This window comes from Balaenoptera acutorostrata, chromosome 9, assembly GCF_949987535.1.
Source record: "Balaenoptera acutorostrata chromosome 9, mBalAcu1.1, whole genome shotgun sequence".
Lineage (NCBI taxonomy): Eukaryota > Metazoa > Chordata > Mammalia > Artiodactyla > Balaenopteridae > Balaenoptera > Balaenoptera acutorostrata.
The window spans coordinates 44,078,323-44,097,207 of record NC_080072.1 but is presented as its reverse complement, the minus strand read 5'-3'; the positions used below and the strand labels follow the sequence as shown (position 1 = coordinate 44,097,207).

The following is an 18,885-nucleotide window of genomic DNA, read 5'->3' as shown; positions in this document are numbered from 1 at the left end:
CCCTTCCTTCAGGTCAGCAAGGATTCATTAATCAGCATCTTTAGGTAATGGTTACTTAACAAGTTATTCGTCCAATTAGTTATATTAGAATCCAGGCTTATATTTCTTCATCTTGTCCACAACATCTTGTCAAGTACATTGTTAAAATCCCACTTACATAGCGTGGTCTCCTCATGAAATCAGGGCAGAGAAAGAGTAAACAGCAGTCAGATTCTACCTGCATGTAAACTTAGGAAAAGTAGTAAGCTACCAGTGAAGTTGGTTAACCTTGAAAACGGTCAACATTCATGCCCCAAGCACATACTGGGCAACTCACTGTGCCTGGCAGTGAGCTGGGGATGGGCTACAATTTTACAATGTTTAAAATGCAGCATCTGTGTTCAAGGAACAAGGCTGGAATTCTAGAGTCATAGGGGCTAGTCTGAGTCACAGGATTGAGTGATTTAGATCTGTTTGTTCACATATCCAGTCAACAAACAAACATGCACCCTCCCCACCCTTCCATTCCTTCCCCCCCCCCTCCTTAGGTCCTAAAGGGGAGGGGCGAGTATAACAAAAAGGACAAGGTCCCTGTATTCAAGGAGTTTAACATCTAAAAGGGTTGGGAGTTCTTTGAGCTAAAGGTCCTCTGTTAAATGCTTGAGATGCAAAAATAAGACAGATTCTCCGTCCTCCAGTACTAAAGTTGTATCTTGTTATGAAATGTCTATTTTCTGTAACTATTTGTTTCCTTCCGTCTCACTCCCTGGACAGCTTTTCTACAGTAAAGACTAGAGCCACCGGGAAGTTGTCTGCCACACAGTAGGTGCGGTCACTGAATGGAATCGCTCCAGGCTTGAGTTTCCGCTTTTGAACAAGAATGATAGCTCCAGTGGGATGCTTGGAGGTCAGGACGAATGAAAAGAACGTAAGAACACTTGGATGGAAAAGCCTTCTGGAAATACTAAGTATTTTTTCTCTCGTTTGGACTTTGGCAAACCAAGATGTTTTGGGAAGGGTCTGGCACTCTGTGTTCCTAAAATTGGTCTCCTAGATGGAGTTGGAGGAAGGGGAGTGAGGGAATGTTGCTTTCGTCAGGATGTCCCGAGTGAAAAAGGGCGAGGAGGAGTGAGAGCCCTGAGCCAGAAGCAAGTCAGGGACCTAGAGAAGAGGGACATGCCAGGCGACTGCAGTGGCCAAGGCTAGCGGGAGACCTGAGGGGAAAGAGAAGACAGGGGCGAGGAAATCCAGGGAAAGCGCGCGGATTGGTCCTTTCCTTGGGGCGTGCGCTTCTGTGCGCCAAGCGATTGGTGGCGGGAAAGTAGCAGGTAAACCGGCCCCCGCCGCCTCGCCATTGGTCAGCGGCCTCTCTAGCTGCCACACAACTGGCCAGCAGGCCGCCGAGCCGCGCGCGGATTGGCCGGGGGCGGCCGCCTAGACCGGCTCCCTTCGGACGCTAGGATTGGCTGGCGGGAAGAGGCAGGTATCCGGGCTCCGCGACTCCTCCATTGGTGGGCGGGGAAGGGGGGTTGGGCACAGCGATTGGTGGGCGGGGGGCCGGGCCTGGGCCGGCGGGGAGCGGATTGGTCGGAAAGTAGGTTAGTGGTGCGACATTTAGGGAAGGCAGAAAGTAGGTCAGGGACGGAGGTGCCTGTTTACCCGCGCCGGACTCACCGCCGCCGCCGCCGCGGGATCCGAGTGGGGGCGCGGGCGCGGGCGCTCCCGGCGAGCCACGGTGAGTGTCGGGCTGGCCGCGGCCAGCGGCGCGGCCGCGGGCACCCCGTCGGGGCCGTTAGCACCCTGGCAGGCGCGGCGCCTCAGCCGCCGCCCGGGGCGCAGCCCCGCCGCCGGGGAGCCCTGACCGACGTGCCCGCTGCCGGCCTTAAAGGGCCCGTGCCCGCTCCCTGCCCCCACCCGGGCCGCGGGGAGGCTGCGCTCCTTAAAGGCGCCGCGCCCGTCCGCCCCCATCCTCACTCGCGGGGGTTGGCGCTGCGGGGTAGAGCGGGCAGAGGTGCCGCAGGCGCCCTTAAAGGGACTGGGAAGGAGTCCGCGGGAATACCCACCTCCCCTCAGCCAGCATCGCTACCTGACCCGGGGGGTGGGAGGGAGAGGAGGTAGGAGCAGCCAGCTGCCTCTTAAAGGGACAGCTCCACCCTTTGGGAGCAGTGACCCGGCTGAGGGCGAGTCCTAGGATGTATCCCCGGAAGGTTCGGGGACCCCCGAGGCGACCACCCTTGACGGCTGCACCCCAAGGGCGTTGGGCGAGAGATGCTGCTTCTGCCCTTCCTCCGCCTCCTCCACTTCCCTTTCGGGAGCCTGCGGGGCTGGGTGGGGGCGGGGAGGGCGTCTCCGCCGGGCTTGGGGAGTCCGAGCCCCCCCTTGCCCCTTCGGCCCTGTCGCGGGTGCTGCCGCTGCACCCGGGTATTCCCCGCCGGAGATGCGGCCGACCCCAGCCTGCGAACTTTCGTCCGGCCTGCGCCATCTGGGTCCTGGGCAGCCCGGGGAGGATCCCCCTTGGGTCTGCGAGCAGGTGTTCCACGGCACGGGGATGTCGCCCGGCGCCCAGGTGCGGGCCCGCCGCCCGCCCTGGAGTCCTGGAGACCGCAGCGAGTCTGGGTTTAGCACCGGGTTTGACAGATGTCAAAGAAAAAGCTTCCCGCTCACGATTGCCGGACGTTGACAGCCAAGAGAGCTCTTGTTTGCTCAGAGGAATAAGTGGAAGAATAGAAATTAATGCCGACCTTGTGGGGCTCGAGTCTGTCACTCCGAGGGGTCGTGGGAATCGGCTGCGGAACCGAGGGCAGGCGCGGGGGAAGGAAAGGCTGCACTGGACATGGGCGACTGTTGTCAAGTTTGTGCGGGCCGGTGGGATACCAGGCTGTCCCCCCTCACCTCACCTTTCCCATCCTCTTTTCCCTCCCCTGCCTCGGCCCCTTCCGAGTCACCTAGTGTTGTTTTGGCACTTTTGCGCTTGCTGTCTCCTCTCCCTGCTTACATAGCTACTCCTCGGCAAGGAATTATTAGCCAAGTTTTATTACTCAGCTTCCAGAAATTAGACTTGAAGAAGCATTTCTTGACTGTACGTGTATTTCCAGGATCTTCGTTTTTTAAAAAATCCATAAAAGCTGCCCATTAGCTGCATCTAGTTTCGCACAATGCTTGCTTGTCATTTGTCCTTCTGACATCTGCTGCTGTTCCTTCCTTTAATCTATTTTTATATGACAACTATTATTTTAATTCTTCTTGTCTCATTGATATCAGGATCTGTCAATTTGGGTTGGTGGAGTTTTTAATTAATGTACTGGTTGAATCATGAGCTTAAAATAATCATTGCTGCTCCTGAGCAGTTTTGAATAATCTCATGCTCTCCGTGCTTGCAAGATTTAAAAAAGAAAGGAAAAAAAAATCACTGCTGTTAAATTTGATTTCCATATCAATGAAACTCGAAAATGTTTTTTTTTAACACAAAATTGAATCTTTCACTCCATGCTTTGTTACTGAGTTCACTTTACTAATAAGTCTTTAAAACACTTTGTTGAACATATTTAGAAGGCTTTAAAATTTCCTGGGCAGGATTTGAAATTGCCTGTATCATCTAAAGCTGGCATTTTTTGTTTTGATTGTGGATGTAGCCAGTGAATAATAATAGTAGGTTAAAACTATAGTTAAATTTATACCTTATTCCAACCTCTAGAGTTTAGAAAGAGGGAGAGAGAAAGGAGCAGGTGTGGTAGAAGAGCACTAGCCTGAGAGAATTTCCTGGTTCTAGCCCAGACTTGGGCTTTCATGGCTGTGCTACTTGGGACAAGTCCCTGAACCTTTCTGAGTTCTACTTGCCTCAGATGGAAAGTAAGGCAGGTGATCTCAGAGGTTCCTTCTGCTCTAAAGTTCTGTGCATCTCTAAATATTTAATACAGCTGAATTCAGGTCGGTATTTACCTGCTGGAGCCTCCAGAATATCTGAGCTGAAGTCCTATTTTCTTGGGAAACTTAAACAGATCAACAGATGGTGTTTTAAAGAATCCATTTCAAATGATTTATAAAATGATGAGTACTCAGGAATTTGTCTGCTATTTGCAGAAGAGGTTTGCCTACCACAGAGAGGAAAAGGAAGTGGCCCTACTTTCAGATTTATTGCTCCATACCAACAATCTCTACGCAATTTATATACTAAACAATGGACAGGCACTGTAGAAAGACTTGTTAACAAAATGCATAAGCATATGTAAAAACGAAATATTCTATATCTCTCTTTGGTATAAGGGTTGCCTTCCTTCTATGGGCTTTCTTCTATTTATGAGTCCATCAACTCATGGTGGTTGGAGAAAGTCAAATATTAAAGAAACAGTTTCTGCCCCATATGATGTTACTGTCATAGGTAGTGATTTTCGTTAACATCGTGGTAGCAGTTGCAGGGAAGTAATTTTTTACTTCCTTTTTAGCCCTCGAGGTTTAGTTAGGAGCCTGGAAATACAGGTATGTCACCCTTCTCCACAGTCTTTTCTCTCATTGCCACTTCATCATAATACCCAGACTTACCCCAGACACCCTCCCTGGCTTTTCTCCTCCCTCTCTCTCTAAACAAGACCTGCTCTGACTTAAGCTCCCTCAGCATCTCTTTCTTCTGGCTCAGAATGTCTTGTCCCTTTCCCCCATCTCTCCTCTTTTCCTCCCAGTTTGGAAAAAGCAAGTGAATTTCTCCCCTGTTCCCTCTTCTTAGACCCTCAATTTGGGCAGGAGCCTGGTCTCTGGTAGCAGGACCTGGGACTTGGGTTGGGTGGCGTGTCCTTGGACGAGTGCTAGACTCCTCTGACTGCAGGCTCCTCCTCTGTGGTGTAATGAAGGAGCCTGCCTCCTAGAGTCCCTGTGAGGATCAGGGGAGGTGATGTGGGTAAAATGCCTGGCACACAGGAAGCCCGCCCTCAGTGTCTGCTGACACTCCCTCTCAGTGCTGCCAGGGTCCTGTCGGTCCTGTCACTGGAATATCCTTCGTGCTGTTTGCCCTCAGCCTCCTTACCAACCCTAGAAAAGCCCTTGTCTTGATTGAGGAGGGAAAGATGGAAGGGGAGGAAACAGGCCTGCTGTCGGCCGCTGTGCAGTGGGCAGCTTTCATGTGTCTGCACTTGGTGCCCCTGGGTCCCCATGTCTCTCTCTCCCCTCCCTGCCTGGCAGCCTCTCCCAGGGCTGTGAATGGTCACCCCCTCCACTTTGTCACCTGCTCCATTCTTAGCTCCTGCCCTCTCTCTACTATCCTTCTTCATACTTCGTCTCAGATATCTCCAAAAACTTTAAGTCTTGAATTCCAGGGCCTCATTCTTAGTCCTAAATTGTTGTTCTTGGCCCTTTTGCAGCTTATACCCACCTGTCTTTCCCTCCTTTTTGAAATCCCCTCCTCCCTCAGCCTTTAGGTCACATTGCTTTCTTGGTTTTCTTCCTGCACACCCTAAAAGTAGGTGTCTTTTTGGGCCTCTGCGCTTCACACTATCCCAGTTGGCTCAGGTCCCCTTTCCGGTCCTGATGTGTCTCTCCTGCTTCAGCTGCTAGCAGGTCCATTGTAGACATTCACAGCAGCCTATTGCCAGCATCCGTGGCCTTGGAGTTACAGGTTGCAAACTGCTTGCAAGCATGGTCTCATTTCATCCTCATGACAGCTGTACCCCTTCACCATCAGGCTGTCCTGAGAGGGACTTTGGTTGGGGGGTTAAAAGCACAGACTTAGGAGCCAGATTTTATATCCTAACTGTTCCTTACTAGGTTTATGACTTGTGGTCAAGTTGCTTTGCTCTCTCTGTCTTGGTGCTCTCATCAGTAAGACTGGAATCACTTTAGTCCTTATCTCAGAGTGTTGCAGTGTGGATTCAATGAGTTAAAGAATTAAAACTACATGAAGCTCTTCATGGAACATAGTAACATTCATGGATGTTAGCTATCAGTCTTGCTGCTCCTTCTTGCCTCTCCATACGCAGCCCGCCTGGCTGTGTGCACAGGACCGTCCAGTCAAGCTGAAGAGCTGTCCGCTCCCTGGACCAGCCCTTGGCCCGTTCTATGCCTCAACCTTCTCTCATCCAAATCCTACTCTTCTTCAAGACCCAGCTCAAATGCTTGGTCCTCCTGGAGCTATTTCTTCATTTTGTTTTTCTTCCTCCCACACTGGGCAGCAGTGTCCCCAGCCCTTGATCTAGCTCTAATTATTTTAGGTACTGCTGCATCCCATATCGTGTTGGGCTGTCTCTGGGAATATCTTACCTGCTGGTTCCAGGCCAAGCTCTTTGGGGGGAGTTCATCTTGGTTTCCCCAAATCACAGGCGTAGGGAGCCTTCAGGATATGCTTGTCCAGTCCCAATTAATGATCTTGAGGAGGAGGAGATGGGGTGGGATAGGCACTCAGGGACTAAGCACGTGGAGGGAAGGGGATATACCTGTGGAGAGGTGGGAGCATGAGATGAGGGATGCAACAGGGGCACGAGTGGACGTGGCCATGAGTAGTTAGGTCTGCATGGAAGGAGGGATTGAGTTGGGGACCTAAAGTCGGGGAGATGAGATTGGGTAAGCTTTAGTCATCTTTGCTTCAGGAGAACGTTGAGTGCTGGGAACGTTTCACATGATGGGAAATTATTTTTACGTTAGTACATGCTGTCCTTTTAAATAGGATAAACTCATGTTTATCCAGCCTGGTTAAAGAAGGGGATGGATGGTTTGTCTAATTTAATATTCTGGTTAATACTCTACCCATTAAATTTTGTACATATGCTGAGTAAAACATTTACAAGTACTTATGCCTTCAACTACTGTTTGAAATGTGTGACCTGGGCAAATTAGTTAGCTTCTTTGAGTCTGATTTACCTCATTTGCAAAATAGAAATAATAATAATGATGGTAACAGCAGCTAACATTTATTGAACATTCTCTAAGTGCCAGCAGATATGTTAGTCACCTTATGTTTATTAACTTGTTTAATCCTCATAACAACCCTATGAGGTAGGTACCATGATTATCCTTATTTTACAAGTGAGGTGGTTTTGTGAACTGCCCAGCTGGTATGGGGTGGAGCCAGATTGGTGCAGGGGGAGCGGGGAGGGATGGACACTTCCAGAGTCGGCTGTCTAACCACTGCGGTAGATGCCTGCTGGGAGGAACCACTGGATTTGATCCCGTGTCTGAAGCACCCGGCACCAGGCCAGGAGCCAGGCAGGCCCGAGGTGATTGGTGACCAGTCTTATTGCTGACAGACATGGTGTATACCTCCTTTTAAGCAGGACTGAAGTCCTCTGCGGTGGGACACAAGGGGTGCACGTCTGGATATTACCCAAGTGTGAGTTCCAGGGGCTTGTGAGCGTGCTTCTCACATCCTGTTGTACATTTCTGTATCTCTTGCTTCCTCCTGCCTTTCTGCGGCGTTGCTCTGACGTAAGCCTCATGTGGCTCAGCCAACCCCTCCCCAGGCAGCTTGTGTGAGATGAACCTCCTAACAGAACTCCTCACCCACTGCCCCCGCCGGGCCATCTGCGGAGAGCGTCACGGGGAGGAGACCTTTTGTAAAGTCTCTCACCTTCTTCCTCCTCTCTCCAGCTTCTTACCCCAAAGACAGATGTCCACAGCCTTAATGTGTACGTATATATAAATATATTTTTTAATGCCAGTTGTTCCCCAAATACATTTAGATAGTAAGGGAAACATTGTTTTATGTCAAGAACCTGTTACATAAAAATGTGTTATATAATGTTCAAATGTATACTGCACGGTGAAATTAGATACTACTTTTTTTTTTCAAAGAATAAAAAGATAATAAACACAGGCTATACTGAAGGTAATTAATCTCAGATTTGAAAGGCATGGAAAGACATGCCCTGCCCTCAGAGTTATTGTTTTGAATCTCTGTTCACCTTCTTGAATGCTCCAAGTATAGAATGTTTGGGAAGTTGACCGGAATCTGCCATGGAATGCTACTGTGAAATACTCTGGAAGTTGTCTTTTTTTTTGGGGGGGGGGGAAGGGGGGATGTCTCCTGCTCACTTATATCTCTCTCATGTCTAAGCAGAGGGAAGAGGCTCTTTTTGCCCGCCTCATGCTTAGACCATCAAGGTCATATTTTAACCAGTTTTCTGCTCTACCTTCTACTTCCTTCAGTTCCTCCCACATGATGTGGCCAACTTTGCCTTCCAAGAACAGCCCTGCTGCCAGTGGCCTGTGGTTGCCACTCCTGTATCCGGTCTTCCAGGCTCTCCAGAGTCTGACCCTGTTCCCCCTGCTCACCAGCCCTGCTCCCTGCCTCTACCTCCATTTGCAGACCGAGCCCAGTGCCTGGGGTTCGGTTCTGCTTGTCCCTGCCCAGGCCACCCCATGCCCTACTCTCTCCTGCTGTCTGTCTTCCCTCAGCTCTCTCCCTTGACCTGAGAGGCCTCTCTTCTTTGCCCCAGCCTGCCTTGAATCTCCCTGCTTTGTGAAACCTCCTCTGATGACATTTGTCCCCTTTGCGCTCTCTCTCTCTCGCTTTTTTTACTTTTGATCGCCAGCCATTCATTCAGAAGCATTGGTACTTCATAATTAGCATATTGATCATATCGATTCCAATTAGGATGGCCAGTTCTCTCATTTTTTAATTGTCTCATGAATAATTATCTTGTCCTCACTTCCCACCCTCCAATTCTACTCGTTTACTCATTCAGTGAAGTTTGTTGGATGCCTGCCATGTGCGTAGCAGTGTTCCAGGCACTGAAGGTACAGCAGTGAACAAAACAGAGTCCCAGGGGAAGGAGACAGACCGTAAACAGTTAAGCATGTTAACTCCTGGTAGTGATAGATGCTAGGTAAGCAACCACATAGAGTAAAACAGTAGTGATGATGAAGGAGGTTGCTTTAGCTGGGTCCTTGGGTGAAGAGGTGACATTTGAGCTCAGCTGCAGGAAGATGTGGGGAAAGTATCTTAGGAAGAGGGAACAACCAGTGCAAAGGTCCTGAGATTGGAAGTAGTTTGATTGTTTTTGAAGTAAAATAAAGGCCAGTGTAACTGGATTTTTAGTTCCTTGAGTATAGATGTTTTATCCTCCCTGTAACCCTTAGCCCAGTGCTAACAGCCCTGTAAATACTTGCACTCAAAATTGGAGCATTTGCCCTTGGTTATACATTGTATAAATAGCAGTTTACCATATCCTGCTCAGAAGGCTTTTAATAAAACATTATATTGCACATAAACAAATTAAGGGTTTGAAGAGTTTTCTCATAAATATACTTTTAGCATGTATCACTATTACTGTTTTAATTATGTCTAGTGCAGAGCTTCAGACTTCAGAATTCTGTTTTATATGCACAGCCATCTTAAAAACAGATTTTGTTTCAAAAGTTCATTTGTAAGGCAGTTGATGGAAACTTGGGATACATTTTTCTATAGAAAAAAATGAACTAAACGGTGGTTTGGTTCCCAGGCAAGCCCACAAAAGCCATTTAGTGCTGACTCTAGCTGAAACCATACTATTTAGTACTAAAGTGTTAGCAGCATTAATTAAGCCTTCTGAAGCTAGACCCCCATCTATATAGCATTAAAGGTCATTTACTACTAGCATTAATGGGACCCATTTACCTAAGTCACTTCTCCTACTATTTTTCTAGTCTGACAAAAAGGTTTATAAAAGGGATTTTTGCCTTTGTGCCTTTAAGATTTCATTTCATGTGTTATAAATGAGACAGTGGTGTGGAGACTGGGGAAAACTGTGGGCTGGGAGCTGGGAGAGGCCCGGGCTCCAGTCTTTGCCCAGCCACTGACTTGCTGAGTAACTTTGAGTAAGTTGCGCTCATTGAACTTTGATTTCTCAGGTCCTTCTTGGCTATAAAATCCTGTTTTCTCAATGTCACGGGAAAACATGCATGTATTTCATTGTTCAAACCTGCCCTCCAGTAGCTACCTCCACTTTCTTTTTGAAGAAGTAGGTGGCACACAAACAATGAGGAACTCAAGAAGTTCCCATGTGTGGTACCCAACCGTTATGCCTTCAATATGAACCTTGATTTTAATCTGCTATCTCTCTTGACGAGTTGAAAGAAATTTTGTCCTAGAACTTTTGGTCCAGATAAGATTCCTGTGTTCTTCATCAACTTATCTTCCATGTAATTATGTAAATCATTTTTTCTTTTTAACTCTTAGGGATAAAAATGGTGACTCTGGTTTGTTGCTTTTGAAATATACTTATAAGTGCCCTTAGGGAATGGAATGAGTTTGCAGGAGAGAGCAGAGCTGAAGGAGTGTGGGATCAAAAACAATTTTAAATGTTAAATGCAAAGCTATTTTCAGTATCCTGCTGGAGGAAAAGAAAAAAAATTTTTTTTTTTTTGAGGCTTTAGATTAGAAGAGGTTCCTGCTCCAAAGGAGAAGAGCTTCAGGTTTTGCAGTGGTGAAAACTACCCGATCCTTTACCTACCACCCCTCCCTTCCTCCTCTCCCACCTCTGAGTTGTTTTTGGCCTCAAGAGCCACATTTGCTATTCGAGAGGATTGATAAGCAATGCTAGTCTCAGAGCTCAGCTGGGACTTAGGGTGTTAGAGGCTTAGAGTTCAGCTGTCTTAGGGTGCAGAGTGCTATGTGGAGAACTTCCCCGGTAGATTCTAGAATGAGGGAAGCCTCATTGGGAGTGACAGTGCACTTTGAGCTCTGCCTCTGTTTGGTTACTTGTGAATAGTATGTTTCATTTTTTTCTTTTTCCCTTACTTGAAGGCATAACAAGAGGAGTTGGTGCAAGAAGTTGTTGCTCTGTGGATTTCACTTGGGAGCTAGAGGGTGGCATTATACCCAGTGTTTCTCCTTAGATCCTGGAATACTGGCAGGAATTTTGTCTGTTTTTTTCTCTGCTGTATCCCCAGCAACTAAGACAGTGTCTGCGCAGAGTAGTCACTCAATAAATTGTTGCTGAGTGAGTGAGTTCAGCTTGGGAAAACCTCAACTTTCCCACCCTGTCTAACAGTATATAGGCTCATGTGCTTGGTCTTGCAGTGTACTTTGGATTTTAGGATACTGTTTCCTTTTGCCATCTGTGTTTTTCTTATTCTTCAGGTTGGCCAGATATCAGTATCTTTTATTGATGATCAGGACTTAGGTGGCCATGGATGTCCCTGCCCTGCTGATGTTCATCTTTATGTTATCTTTAATTGGCTCCAAAGTACAGCAAATCAATAGCTGAGCCACATCAACTAAAAGAAAACCTACTGCATATTTCTTTGGGTGTAGTACTATACATTTCTTTATTCAGTCAACAAATATCTGAAGGGCAATATACTAGGCACCATGGAGACCCAGAGGAAGAACAGAAATAGTTGTTGTGGCCAAGGAGCCTGCAGTTTTATCTGCAGATAGATAAACTAAGGCCACGTATAATGCCAGTAAAGTGGTCTAGACTATCTATAATTGCTACAGGAATTCAGAGACTAGAGAGTTCTTTGTGAGTTGCCATGTGAGGGAGGAGGCTTCATGGAAGGGATCAGATTTAATCCAGACTTTTAAGGATGTGTAGAATTTTGATTCACAGAAAAGGGTAGCACAGGTATTTCCAGGGAGCAGGTGGGTGGGAACACATCATAATTAAAAGCACAGAGGTAGGAATGACCAGCTTGTATTCAGGGACACAGCCTTGCCTAGAATGGAGGGTTCTTCATTTCAGATGATAATAATTGCTAATATATAGAGAGTTCTTATGATGTCCTTAGCACTTCACATATATTATCTGATTTAATGCCTACAAAACCCCATGAAGTAGGTACAATTATTAGCATCATTTTAGAAATGAGGAAATTGAAGCACAGAGTGATCCAGTAACCTGCCTAAGGTCACATAGCTAAGAAGCAGTGGATCCAGGTGTAAAAACCAAACCATGGAGACTCTTGACCAGTGGAATCCTCTGTCTCCCACTGTCCTCCAGATGCAGGATTTAGGCTTGGCTGGGGGCTTTAGAGTCATGAGCTGGAAGTGGACAAGACTCTATTTAGTCCACTGCTTAATTTTGTAGAAGAAGAAACTCAGCAAGGTTAAGTGGCAAGTCAAAGTTTACCTAGTGAGGTAGAGAGTGGTAAAGAACGACTGAAGTTGTTTTATGATGATGATGATTTTAGTGATGTGAAATGATTCTCCCTAAAGCATTAGTCCAGTGTGAATGTCCCAGCTGGATTGGAGCAGAGGGACTAACTGCAGCAGGGACCTGATAGGAGGCTTCTAGCCGAATCCAGACGGAGATTCACCGGAGCGGAGCCAGAACTGGGAATTAATTGTCAATTATGTTAATCGGCATGGCTGTTTTCAGTTGCCCTTTAGAATTCTAGAGCGTGGGGAACATCTGCTTGTGTGAGTGGCTTTTAAGTATGTTGAATCTGCACTGTACTGTGACTGAGACACCTTGGTTAATGAATTCTTGAGAAGCAAAGCACCATTATGGAAGTCAAATGTTTAAAAACAAATACCCACATTTTCCAGAAAGGTTCCCTGATTGGGAACCGGATAACCTGCATTCTAGACTGTTTCTGCTACTTACGCACCAGATAGTTTAAGCCAAATAACTTAATGTCTCAAACTGTGGCTGATTCCTTATCTGTGGAACAGGTATAACAATTCTTGTCCAGCCCCTTACAGTGTGGTTTTGATGCTGGAGTGAGATAAGGAAAGAATAGGGGTTTTGGAAGCGGTAAAGTTGCTCCCTGGTTGTAGGGAGTAGCAGCTGTGGTGTTAATAGTGAAGGTGTACTAGCCTTTCAGGGAGAGCCTGGAGGGCACAGAAGTAGTTCCCCTGCCTCCAGGGTGTGTTTAGGGATGTGGCGCTGTCCACCAAATGGGTGCTGACTAGCCTCACTTTGCTGGTGTAGGGCTGTATTTTAAAGATGATGATATATTTCACCCTGAGAGATGGGGGGCCAGCCTCGGCATAGATAGAAAAGTTAGACACAGACATCCTAGTTAATCTCTTCTCTCTGTGCACACCTCTCAGGATAGTGATGGACAGCTATGAACCAGAAAAACAAGTGACAGGATCTAGCCAGCCGGCCAGTTGGGCATTCTTAGACGTTTCACCTATCCTGGGGCAATAGGAAGAAGTCCAGAAGAACTTTGATTAGTTTGGGGAATTAGTGGGTGAGCCAGCATGCTGTCCAGGTAATACTTGGTTATAAAGCTTGTAGCAAAGTCTTGACATGAAGGACTAGAGATTTGCCAAATCTTAATTATTGTTAGTATTGCATGATGTACTTATTATTCATAATAATAATTATAGCAGTACTTAACCTTTGAGTATTTACCATCTGCCAAGAACTATGCTAAGTGCTCACACGACTTTTCCCATTTAATACTCACAATAGCCCTGTGGGGTGGGCACTGTCAGTCCCACTTTCTAGTTAGGGAGACTGAGACCCAGTGCCTTTGATGGTACACAGTGAGTGGAAAAGCCATGATTCAAACCCAGGACAGTCTCACTCCAGAGCCTGCACTCTTACCTGATGCATTCTTCTTCCTCCCTTTTCCTGGGACCCTAAGATGCTTTCTGAATCTGGTTTTGAGGTTTCTGACAGCCCAGTGGGTCTTTGGAAGGCATTTTTGGTTGATAGTGGCCATGCCTCTCCCTCCTTCACGGCCATGGCTGACATCTAGCAGCTCTTGCCGGCTTCCCTGTGGCTTGTGAGCAAATGGATGCCAAGGATGAATGCAGCAGATTGACTAACTCTTGCCAGCTAGTGCCTATGGGGGAATTTTAAAGGGGGAAAGAGAGGACTACGAAAGAATTGCTCTGGGTCAGTTTTTCAAAAAGTGGCTGTGTAGTTGGTAGTCTGCTCCATTTTCATGTTGATGCTCGTCAAAATCTCACAAAAGCCTTTCCCAAGGTCACGGTTATGATAACAATGCCATCCACCTTTCATGTGTGATTTACAAAGTAGTTTTTATATGTATTGTCTTGTCTCGTCTTCACCACAGCCTTATGAGGAGAGGAGTTATAAAGACTCACTTTGCAGGCTAGAAATACCTAGAGAATTTAAACTACTGTCCAGGGTCCCAAAGCTAGTCAGTGGCAGAGTCAGGCTTAAACACCACTTTTCTGAAAACTTCTACTTTCTTCCCAAGTTGCTCTTTGCTTACTCTGTTGAAGATGTTCTTAAGTGTTCTGATTTACTATATTCAGAGGTCAGCAGGAATTATTGAAGTGAAGTGCTACAAACTACACTGTTACTGAATCAGAATAAATGAAAGGTCATGTGATTGTTTATTGTGTTAGGTTTAATTGATTTGCACCTACTTTTGATGGTACAGAACACACAAAGATCTTCTGTGGTATATTATTGGACCAGCAGACCTTCTAGCTTTAAAAGTCCCAAGGCTTTAATAGATGATAAAACATGGAGTTTATGTAATTTCTTTAAAAAGTTGACCATCGAGTTCTTGGTTGGGAACACAAGCTCTTATTATCACATTGTTTCCATGGAGAAATAAGCCTTGATTCACATGATTTCAGCTCTTGGTGCCTTTTCTAGGAATGGAGTAAACTGCTGTAGGAGAGAGAACTGGTGGTGTTATCACTTAGAGCTCTCTCCCCTCCTGTTACTATAGGAGGCTGGTTTGCTTTTCTGGGCCCTCTCAATTTTCCTGTGACCTGAACATAAATCATCTTGGAGATCCTGTTAATTTCATTTTTGAAAAGTTTTCCGTGAAATAAACCTGAATGGAATACTTTCTTATATAGTTTTGAACATCCCCTTTAAGGTATTTAATTGGCGACAAGGGGCTTCGCTAAGAGAATGTAGAACTGGTCTCACTCAAGCTTCTTGTATTAGATGGGACACAGAGCAAATTCTTGTATTAGGGAGCTCCACAGACACATTGGCTGAAATTGGGTGGTAGCTGATTTCTTTCTCATGTACCAGTTTAGAGTAGATAAGGGTCCAGGCCTTCTGTCTTCAACACGTGGCTTCCACTTGGTGGTTGAAGGTGGAAGCTTCAGTTTTTACTGTCTCCCAGGGGAAAGGATCAGGGAGTAATACATGCAGTCATTTTAAGGGCAAGACCTGGAAGTAGCACATTCTTTTATCCCATTGGCCAGAACTTAGTCCTATGGCTACATTTAGCTGCAAAGGAAGCTGGGAAATATCTTCAGTAGGGAGGCCAGGAGTCCAGCAAAATCTGTTTTTCAGGGTGGAAAGGAGACTGAACACTGGGGGAGGCTAGCAGTGTGCTACGCTGTAGAAGGGAGTAAATAGGATCTGAAACTCTTGCCAGGAAAGCTGGGAAGATGCCTGAGTCCAGGGTCAGAATCTAAGAAGGCTTCCAGAAACCAGGACACGTGCAGCCATCTAGAAGTCAGGGCAACTCATTGCTCAGAAACTGGGCACTGGATGAAAAGTCAGAAAACCTAGATTTGAGTCTAGCTCTTCCATGTCATAACCTGGGGTAAAATACTCCAATGAATGTTTGCCTTATCATCTAGAATATGGGAACAATGGCGATGATCTTTCTGTCTCCCAGGCTTAGTGTGAGGATAATGGATGGGGAAGTGCTCTGCAAACTGCAGCTCCGTGGAAGTGGGCACAGCGTCTGTGTTATTCAGTGTTGTTCACCTTTGTGTCCAGCGCACCCAGCCCAATGCCTGACATGGACACATTTGTTGAATCAAGTGTGAACTATTATGAGAGGTGAAAAAAAATGCCTTGTGCTAAGGAGCTCTTGATCCTGGATAGTCTTCTCTGCTAGGTGGAAAGGTTCTTCTCCTCTCCACTGGCCAAGGCCTTGGGCCTACATGTAAAACCACGTACCCCACCAGGATGCAGGCAGACGTCAGGGCAGCTCCCAGCCGGGTAGCACATGACACATATGTCCTTGGCAAGGCTATTTGCTTACTCCACAGTTTAGGTCACAGAATACAGCAAAACTGGAGATAAGACTTTTGTTTGAATGTCATGGTCCATGAATGTGAACTGATCATCTTTAAACGGTTTGGTTCACCTGCAGATTGGAAGATAAAACTTTCCCAAGACCATTAAGACTTGATTTTTTGCTTTGAAATAATAAGATACAGTTATAAAATTCTTCTGTTGATTTGAAAAATGTGTGGCTTGTTCAAAAAATATTTCTTGAAAATATGATATAGGTAAGAGGATACAAAGATGAGTTTAATCTTTCTATCTTATGGGCCATTTTTGTCTCAGCTGTAGTGATTTTTTTTTCTTTTGCTAAGGAAATGGGGGTTCAGTGGAATAATCAGTTTTGCTTTTTTTTTTTAACTTCATGAAGGGTTTCTTTTATTCATTTTGTTATTTAATTTGTTTATTCACTAAGGGTGAACTTCTTTCTTGGAAACCAATGGAGTGCTTTTAAGTGAACTTAACGGGAAGAAGGCAGGAACTGAAATTATATTCACGGTGTGCACTCAACTCTGTTAAAATTTCATTCATAGAAGGAGGGAAATGCACCAGTGTTATCAGTGGTTCTCATCTTGTGGAATTAGAGGTGATTTTCATTCTCATCTTCTTCTCTGCGGTTTCCTATTTTTCAACAATGAGCATGTATTACTTTTATAATCATAAAAGGCCAGTTAAAAATTAGTCCCACAAATTAATTCTCTCCAGCCAAATCAAGAATCTTTATTTTTGGCAACCTGGCCTGGGTTTTAAACCATCATGTTAACTCAGACCTATCCAAATTATTTTCTGACTGAGGCATTTAGGAACTTGTTATAAAGAGGATGTTTTCCTTTTGGAAATTAACATAGAAAGCTAAATGTTTATCATGTGTTAGGAAAGATGTCCTGAGTAATGCTCCTCCTGGAATTTGACTAGCCTTTATTACAGTCACTTAAGGAAATGAATTTTGCAGGTTTCCCATTTGCTGTGTGACTTTTTTTCCTTTATCCTATACTCCTGTGTCCCTCAGGTACCTCTGGCTCTATTACCCTGGGACTGAGTGACCCTGTCCTTTGTTCTCTCAGGACCCTTTCACTTCTAGTGTCCCCTCCATCTGTTCATGGCTTTGTAGATTTGGTTGTGGCTTCTTCCCACCAACATTTTTATAGAACGAAGAGGGCACATTGTTGTCCTTTTCCCTGTAGCAGCTTCCCCTTACTCCTTGTCATGGCTCAGGTGAGTGGCCTGAGCAGTGCTTCTGGGGTGCGGTGAGGAGGAGGGGTCGGGACTGCAGGGAAGGGGTGGGGGCCCTGAGCTGGCTAAGAGCTTTGGGGGAGGCACTGGGCCATCCATCCAGCACTTAGCCCACTCCTGGCAAGGCAGGCTCAGGCACAGCTCTTCGAGATGACTGCTTGGTGTTTGAATCCAGGCAGTCCCCGAGCCATGCATTCATCTGCTATGATCCTGCAACGTGGCAGCCACTGTTCTCGATGCTGGCTGGGCGCACAGTGATGAGCAAGGCAGACCTGGCCTCTGCTCCCATGGAGCTTTCATTCTGGTGGGAGAGAGAAGCAGTTCACAGAGAAGTAAATGATAAAGATAATTACAGGTTGTAAGAATGGCCCCAGAGGTGGTTACACATGCCCGTTTGTAGCGGAGCAGGAGGACCAGAGTTGGAATGCTTCCAAGGCCTGGCTCCTTCTGTGTCCTCGGTACTTTCTGGCACAGAGGGGTGAGATCAAGGAGACCTCGGAGCTGCTTCTCCCATTCAGTCAGCCTGGGCCAGGCCGGGATCTACAAGTGGAGAAAGCAAAAGCTGAAGGCATGAGCCAGGGGCCGGCTCTCTTGGTCCCTCCACCTGCCCATCTCTGGACTGCCCAAGGTGCACGTCTATCTTTTCTGAACAGTGGTGAGCCAGTTTGCACATAGGGGTCTAGATTTGTGCATGCCACAGCTCTGTCTAAAGATGAGCTTATATTCTCTCCCTAATTTCCAGCTTTTAATGAGGACCAGCTTCTCATTGTCCCTCCAGTGGGACATTGGGCTGTTTCCTTCAGGCAACTCGTTTTCATTAACTTCACCCTGCTTCCCCATCACCCAACCACCCCCAGTCCTTCCGCTTGTGCCGGGGTCTGACCTTTGCATGTATTTGGAAGAATTCACTGAGCTGTTGCCCTTTCTGAAACTCTTGATGACCAGCTCTCACAGGATCTTTTCACCTATCTGCTTGGCTTTTGACTGCCCAGAAAAGCTTGGAGTTGGTCGAATAAAAGTAATTTTCCTGAACTTCCTTGTTGAGTCTTCTTTTATATTATACTTCTCTGTCAGACTAGGACTCAGCCATTCATCCTGCTCTCCGTGTCTCCTCTTTCTGAAAACCAGGACAAAGAGGCCCCTCACCCCCATGGAGACTCAGCCCCCTTCCTCTGCAGATATTATGACTGCTTTTCTGACCCTTCTCCTCCCATCTTTCTGCTCAAAGAGCAAAGCCTTTGAAGCTTGCCTCGTACCGGTTTGATGCAGTACAGGAAAACTTGAAGTTATCTGCCTCCTGAAGGGGTCTGGGGACTCACTTGGCTTCCAGAGCTCCCCCCACCCCTCTCCCACCCACAAACTGTGCCGTTTAACCAGAGAACAAGTCATTTATCAGTGATCATTTAACACTCCTACCAGGGCCTGCTTGGGAGGCTCTCTGTTACTAAATTCGGTTTCCTTGGGTGGGTGGGTGGGGGAGAGCTTGTTACTATTTTCATTCTTTTGGTGTTGTTACCATTCCTGTAAAAATATATCTACATACATGCAAGTGTATGTGTGTATGTTTATGTATCTTCTTCTACTTATAACAAAGGCTTTGGAAGGAGTTGACCCTCAGAGGGCCTGGGTTTAAACCATGGGAGTGGTAGTGATCCTTGGGAAACAAATCCTTTTGTTCCAAATAGTTGCCGTCTCACATTTGGTAAAGTTTTGTTTCAGCCTTAATTTCATAGTTTTCCCTAGTTTCTGAGGTAACTTTGGTCCACTGTATTCAGCCTCCAGAAAAGAATACAGTCATTGG

At 46.3% G+C, this 18,885-nt stretch overlaps 1 protein-coding gene across 5 annotated transcripts in view; it reads left to right on the top strand.

The window, feature by feature from the left end:
* The first annotated feature begins 1,571 nt into the window (after positions 1-1,571).
* BMAL1 (basic helix-loop-helix ARNT like 1) overlaps positions 1,572-18,885 on the top strand; it is a 104,156-nt gene continuing 86,842 nt past the window's right edge. For all 5 annotated transcript variants that reach the window (XM_057552133.1, XM_057552131.1, XM_057552134.1 and 2 more), the window contains exon 1: positions 1,572-1,714. The gene's annotated coding sequence lies outside the window, so the exon portion shown is untranslated. The remainder of the gene's footprint in view (positions 1,715-18,885) is intronic.